Source organism: Rattus rattus, chromosome 9 (assembly GCF_011064425.1).
Source record: "Rattus rattus isolate New Zealand chromosome 9, Rrattus_CSIRO_v1, whole genome shotgun sequence".
Taxonomy (NCBI): domain Eukaryota; kingdom Metazoa; phylum Chordata; class Mammalia; order Rodentia; family Muridae; genus Rattus; species Rattus rattus.
Genome location: NC_046162.1, coordinates 90,274,292 through 90,281,101, shown reverse-complemented (window position 1 = coordinate 90,281,101; position 6,810 = coordinate 90,274,292). Strand labels below are relative to the sequence as shown.

Here is a 6,810-nt window from a genome sequence, read left to right as displayed (position 1 = left end):
CTATCTCTCCAGCCCACAAAATAAAAGGAATCTTCATGTGATACATATAAAAATTTAAAGGGGACTGGAGAGATGGCTCAGCAGTAAAGAGTTCTGAGTTCAATTCCCAGCAACCACATGGTGGCTCACATCCATCTGTAAAGGGATCTGCCGCCATCTTTTCTGTCTGAAGAGAGCTACGGTGTACGGTGTAAAAAATAGGGGTTGGAGATTTAGCTCAGCGGTAGAGCACTTGCCTAGCAAGCGCAAGGCCCTGGGTTCGGTCCCCAGCTCCAAAAAAAAGAAAAAAAAATAAATGAATATTTTTTAAAACTATTAAAAGGATCTAAAGCGATATGAAATCTATGATTTGGACCATATCAAATTATATGTGAAAGATCAGGAGGAAACTCACAACTCACACGTAACAGGGTTATTAAACACAGCTCAGTGTCTTGGCTGCGGGGCACTGCCTTTGTTGGAGGTTAGGTTCCCAGGCTCCACCCGACGATGCACTGGTGAAAACCTGCCACACCAACTGGATTCGAACCCCAGCTTCAGCTCTGCGACTATCTCTGGGTTAGAGTTGCCTTGTTCACCCATCGGGCTGAAAACTAGTGTCTATCCCCGGGTCGTGACAAAGATAAGACAGACTTGTGCAAGTCGGCGCCATGTTGCAATCTATGGGCCATCAGTGGGACCATGTTTTCTCTCACTGTGCTTTCCAAATCCCCTATAATTATAGTTTTCTTGAAAATTCTAAAGCTAATAAATATAATTTTTCACATTGTCAAAGGGGTCAGGCTCTGTTCCCTGGGGATCTATGAGCCTGTCCCTGGGAACACAGCGGAAGACTTTCTTCCAGGCCTGCTGTGTTCTTCTCAGCTGGAGAGCACTGATCTGCAAAAGGGACTGAATGTTTGTGTCCTGAGGAGCCCTGGGAGTTTTGTTTACAGAGGACATTCTGTCCCAGGGTCCCGGCTTCTCCATCACCCCAGCAGCTGCTGTCTGGACTGAGCACTCCAGAGAGGCTGCCTCAACCCACCCTCAAATTCTGGTCTCAGCACTCAGTAATGGCCTGGGGCAAGACAGCCTCTGGGTCCGAATTCTTCCCTCTGGAATAGCTTCTAATCTCTCCTCTCTTCCTCCTCTCCCTCCTCCTCCTCCCCCTCCTCCTCCTCTCCCTCTTCCTCCTCCTTCTCCTCCTCTTCCTCCTCCTCCCCCTCCCCCTCCTCCCCCTTCTGTTCTTCTTCCTTCTTTCTCCTCCTCCATCTTTTTCTCCTTCATCCTTCCCCCTTTCTTTCTTTTAAAAACATTTTTGGTTTATATGTATGAGTGCTTTGCCTATGCACATATTATGAGCACCACATGCATGCCTGGTGTCTATGGAGACCAGAAGAGGGTGTGTGATCCCTGGAACTGCAGTTACAGTTGTGAGTGTGAGAGTGCTGTGTGGGTGCTGGGAAACAAATTCAAGTCCTTTGCTAGAGCAGTACGTGCTCTTAAACCACTGAGCTATGTCACTAGTCCTCTCCTCCTCCTTCTCCTCCTCCTCCTCCTCCTCCTCCTCCTCCTCCTCCTCCTCTTTTTCTTCTTCTTCTTTGGTCAGTACTAGTATTTAACTTAGGGCCTCATATGTGCTATGCAAATGTCCTTCTGCTAAATTATAAAGTCACTTTTCTATCTTACCTTTTTCTTCTTTGTTTTCTCTCTGTTTTTCCTTTGGGGGATATGTGTTTTGTTTTATACAGGGTTTCTCTGTGTAGTCCTGGGTGTCCTGGAACTTACTCTGTAGACCAGGCTACCCCTGAATTTACAGAGATCCACCTGCTTCTGCCTCCTAAGTGCTGGGATTAAAGGTGTGGGCCACCATGCCTGGGTTGTTTTGTGTTTGTTTGTTTGTTTTTAGCTAAGATTTATTTTTGTCCTGTGTCTGTCAGCACCACAGCACAGCACAGCTGCTTAGCTGTGTCTGTCACATCAGGGCCGGGGGCAAGTGGCTATTTCTGCACTCAGTGTTCAGAAGCCAGTAAGCACTGAATAGAGTTTGGCTGATAGCCTCACATTTTGCCGAATGTGGTGAGATGGCACTGTGGTTTGGCTTGGATGCTGATGACCAGACCTCAATGTCAGGGAATTCAAGGACTCACCTGAGGTGGTCTAGTCAGCATTTTAGCAAGATGCAACTTTGGAATGGGAGAAGTGTGGAGATGGAGTTTTCTGGGGGACCTTCAGAGAGGCCAGGAAAATACAAGAAACGGTCAACCTTCTTTTGTTTTCCGAATCTGGGGAGGATAGAGATGACCTCTTGGCCATGTGGCTGGTTAGAACAGTGCAGCTGTGATTTAAGGCCATGGGACTCAGCTGTGACCGCTCTAACCTCACCAGGAACCTGCTGAGTCACCCAATGGGCTTTGCGCAGCTCCGCAGTTCTCATCCCAAGAACCCACATCCTAAATTCTGAACCATATTTGGGTTCGCTAGGGTTTGACTGTTCTTCCAAGACTAGTGAAATGAGGTCTGTACTGGTGGTGCTGGGGGTGGAGGGCGCTAGAAGACTCAATTCTCCCATTCAGCCAACTGCACGTGGCCTTAAAAGTGACAATTGTGTAGGAGAGGGGACTGTAGGTGCTTCTTAATTCTTGTAGATGAAAAAGAAAAGATTTATTTAAGGGCTGGAGAGATAGCCCAGCAGTTAAGGCAGAGCCTTTCAGTTCTGGCAGAAGACCCTACATTAAGGTCCCAGCACCTACACAGTGGCTTGCAACTACCTTTAACTCTATCTCCAAGGGATCCTCCGATGCCCTTGGACTCTATAGGCATCTGTGCTCATATACACATAACTACCCACCAACACATACACATCATTTAAAAATAAATATTTTAAAATGATTTATTTCTACATATACATAAAAATAATATAAAACTTTAAAGATGAATTGGTCATGTATGTATATGCACATACATACATGTTAAACATGTATGGGCTGCTCTGAGCTGCCTGACATGGATGCTGGGAACCCTGACTGGGCTTTCGGCAAGGGCAGCTCTAAACCATTGAGCCATCTCTCCAGCCCCTCCTTTTATGTTTCATTTTGAGGTAAGTCTTTGCTCAGGTTGGTTTGGAACTCACTGTGTAAATCAGGCACGCATACCTCAAGCTCTCGATCTTTCCGTGTCAGCTTCTTGAGGAGCCATGACAAAAGGTTTGCTCTCATGTCCCTTCGGCTTGTCATTTCTGAGCACACAGGTGGAGTAAAGAGTCTATCATGCAAAATTCAGGAGTGGGTGACAAAGTTTCCATTGGGTGATGAGCATGTTTTGAAAATCAGTAGGGAAAATAAAGGCCACAAACTTTCAGTTATAAGATGAACCCAGCAGGTTGGTGATGGATGTGTGTTTTCTCTGGTGGTGAGTGTGTGTGTGTGTGTGTGTGTGTGTGTGTGTGTGTGTGTGTATGACTCTGTGTGTGAGAATGTGAGTGCATGTGTGACTGTGTGTGTGAGAGTGTATGTGAGTGTGTGAGAATGTGTGTGTGACTGTGCCTGTGACTCTGTGTGTGTGTGTGTGTGTGTGTGTGTGTGTGTGTGTGTGTGTGTGGGGGGGGGGGGTTTTTATTAAGGCTTTTTTTTTTTTTTTTGGTTCTTTTTTTCGGAGCTGGGGACCGAACAGGGCCTTGCACTTGCTAGGCAAGCGCTCTACCACTGAGCCAAATCCCTAACCCCTTATTAAGGCTTTTTTTAACCTATGTGTAGATCTGTGTCTGTTTACGAGAACATGATTTCAAGTGCCCTCAGAGGACAGAAGAAGACTTCAGATCCCCTAGAACTGGACTTCCAGATGGTTGTGAGTTGACATGCGGGTGCTGGGAATTGAACCTGGGTTCCTAGAAGAACAGCCAGTGCTCTAACCACTGAGCTCCCTCTCCAGCCTGGCTGTGTTGAATGTAATAATCATTACACAGCATACCGAACTGAGGATGAGAAGAAGGAGGGCTTCATGAATTAAACAGACTAAATAACACTGTAACAGGGATCTGTCTGTCAGCTCCTGCTGCACACTCCATTTGACCACAAGACCTTGGGTAATGGCTCCTCTGGGGCTTAGCTGTCGCTCTCTTCTGTGAAATGAGAAGATGTCTGCGGCCTACCAAGGCACATTGTGAAACTCATGCTCATGTCTGGAGCTTGGTCTGCTAAGCACTCAGTCTGTATCAATTACCTCCTCACCCCGCCACAGAGGCAGGTGGCAGGACACCTGTCCCAGGTGCCTGCATACCGTTAGTTTTCCTTTTGTAGGATGGCTGCAAGTCCACCTTAAACCTTTGCTATTCTTCGAAATAAAACCTCCAAAAGTAAGGAAGGGAAGAGAAATCCAAGGGGACCTTGTAGTCAGGGACTCCTCTCAGAACTGAGTGCTGCTCTGTTTCTTTATGAGGCTCCAGGGAGTTAAGAGTCAAGATGCTACAGGGGACCGAGAAAGGCCGGGGCTCCAAATAGACCAGCTTTGCCATGAGGATGAGAAAAGGAGAGGCGACCTTGGCTTGTGCCTCTCCCCTCTGCCTGCATACCTTACATCGTTGTCTCCCCCATCCTCCTCTTGGGAGACTTATTCCTGTCTCTCTTTAATTCAGCGCAGCGGAAATGACTCATCTCTGGGTTTGTTTGGTAAACAGTTCCCTGCCTCCTGGCCCCAGCTGGCTCACTTACTGGTTCCTTCACGGATGCTCCTGGGCTAGCCACCCCAAACTCAACACATAGTCATGACCCCTACAGGCTGGCTGTTTCTGGAATGTGCTTCTTTCTCTTCACCAGGTCTGATGGCTTGACCTCCTCCACCACGGGAATGGAGAGAAACGAAAGCTAGCATTCCAGATGAGTTCCCATCAGAGAGGCAAGGAAATTTAGAGAGGTGATGGAACACATCACAAACAAGAAGAGACGGAGCTGGGACCAGCATTCATGTCTTAAATTTGTGGAATCCTAGACATATACCATCATTATCAGGTTATTTGTGTGTGTGTGTGTGTGTGTGTGTGTGTGTGTGTGTGTGTGTGCGTGTGTGTTGAATGTGAGTATGGAAGGCCTCAGGTACTTCAGGATAGAAACCCATGTGTGTTACAGGTGAATGATTAGACTCCTCCAGTGAGTCACTGGGTATGGAAGAGAAGAGATGAAATGAAACAGGTTCAAGACCACCCAAACCCCGCTCCCCTCGCAGCGATGGAATTTTACAGGCTCCAGCTCTGTCTGGGTTGGTCTACTTCCTGGTGAACCCAGTCATGAAACTTTCAATTTTCTAAAACTGGTAGAGGCTGTTTCTCAGAGCTACTCAGGATCTTCAATGATTCATGAATAAAAGATTGACGCTGGACTCTAGTGAGGCCACAGGAATTGGAATTAGCACAGTTTTCTAAGTTATTGTAATGTGACATGAACCACAGAAACAATCAGGACTCCGGAGGATGGATAGAACTCTTAGGGAATGGTACGGGACCAGATCTGGGGACTGGGAATCACAGAAGGTGTTCTGAGAAGGGGGCATCTGCACAGATGGAAGGCCTGGAACACTTTAACACAAATTAGATCATGCTCAGTGTTCCCACGGAGCCCTGAAGCACAGACACATGCCTGTTGTGTACATGGAGAGATGAGAGACGAATGTCTGCTCACCCCATGTCGCTAGCACACCATCAACAGACCAAATAATTGTACCCAAGTCTAGCTTGCAGAACCACTAAGTTTATTAAGGTTACTTACAAGAGCATGGGTGGCATTTCCGGTTCGGGCAATCGCTGCCAGAGTTAAAGACGGGGTGTCAGAAGGGGACCATGGCCAACAGTGAGCTTACCTTCATCGCCATCAAGCCTGATGGGGTCCAGCGGGGGCTTGTGGGAGAGATCATCAAGCGATTCGAATAGAAGGGATTCTGCCTTGTTGGTTTGAAATTTATGCAGGCTTCAGAGGATCTTCTCAAGGAGCACTACAGTGACCTGAAGGACCGTCCCTTCTTTACTGGCCTGGTGAAGTACATGCACTCAGGACTAGTGGTTGCTATGGTCTGGGAGGGACTGAATGTTGTAAGGACCGGCCAGGTGATGCTTGGAGAGACCAACCCGGCGGACTCTAAGCCTGGGACCATAGGAGGAGACTTTTGTATCCAAATTGGCAGGAACATCATTCATGGCAGCGATTCTGTGGAGAGCGCGGAGAAGGAGATCAGTTTGTGGTTTCAGCCTGAGGAGCTGGTGGACTACAGGAGCTGTGCGCAGAACTGGATCTATGAGTGACAGGAGGGCCCCCGCTTTTTTTTTTCTGCCTACTGACCCTTGTTCTCACAGGCAGGGGACCAGGAACTCTAGATATTTCTGGAACTTCTCTGAACTGGAAGAAGCCTCTGGGAGCTGTGACTCCCTGTGCAGTCTGGTAGATTAAAATGTTTCATCTGAGGAAAAAAAAAAAAAAAAGGAAGAAGAGGAGGAGAAGGAGGAGGAGGGAGAGGAGAAAGAGGAGGAGGAGGAGTGTCTCAAAAGAAGCGGCCCCCCCAAAAGCCCACCCAGTGTGAATAACTATTCATGAATGCTGTTTAGCTGGGTCTCCCTGCTCACCTTGCGGGCAGCTCTAGCAAAGGCTCGCTCTTCTCCCACCAATCTTTTTTTTTTTTTTTTAATTCTTTTTTTCGGAGCTGGGGACCGAACCCAGGGCCTTGCGCTTCCTAGGCAAGCACTCTACCACTGAGCCAAATCCCCAACCCCTTCTCCCCCCAATCTTATGAATCTTGTACTTTTCTAAACTCCCCGAGTATTACGAACTGTCTCTCCAGCACAGAATG

General features: G+C 47.6%; 1 non-coding gene and 1 pseudogene across 1 annotated transcript; both read left to right on the top strand.

The window, feature by feature from the left end:
• Positions 1-1,900: 1,900 nt before the first annotated feature.
• Positions 1,901-2,047, top strand: LOC116910687. The gene has a single exon (XR_004389216.1). It is a non-coding gene; the product is annotated as a small nucleolar RNA SNORA43 (small nucleolar RNA).
• A 3,754-nt stretch (positions 2,048-5,801) lies between these two features.
• On the top strand, positions 5,802-6,283 carry LOC116909291 (annotated as a pseudogene).
• Positions 6,284-6,810: the final 527 nt, after the last annotated feature.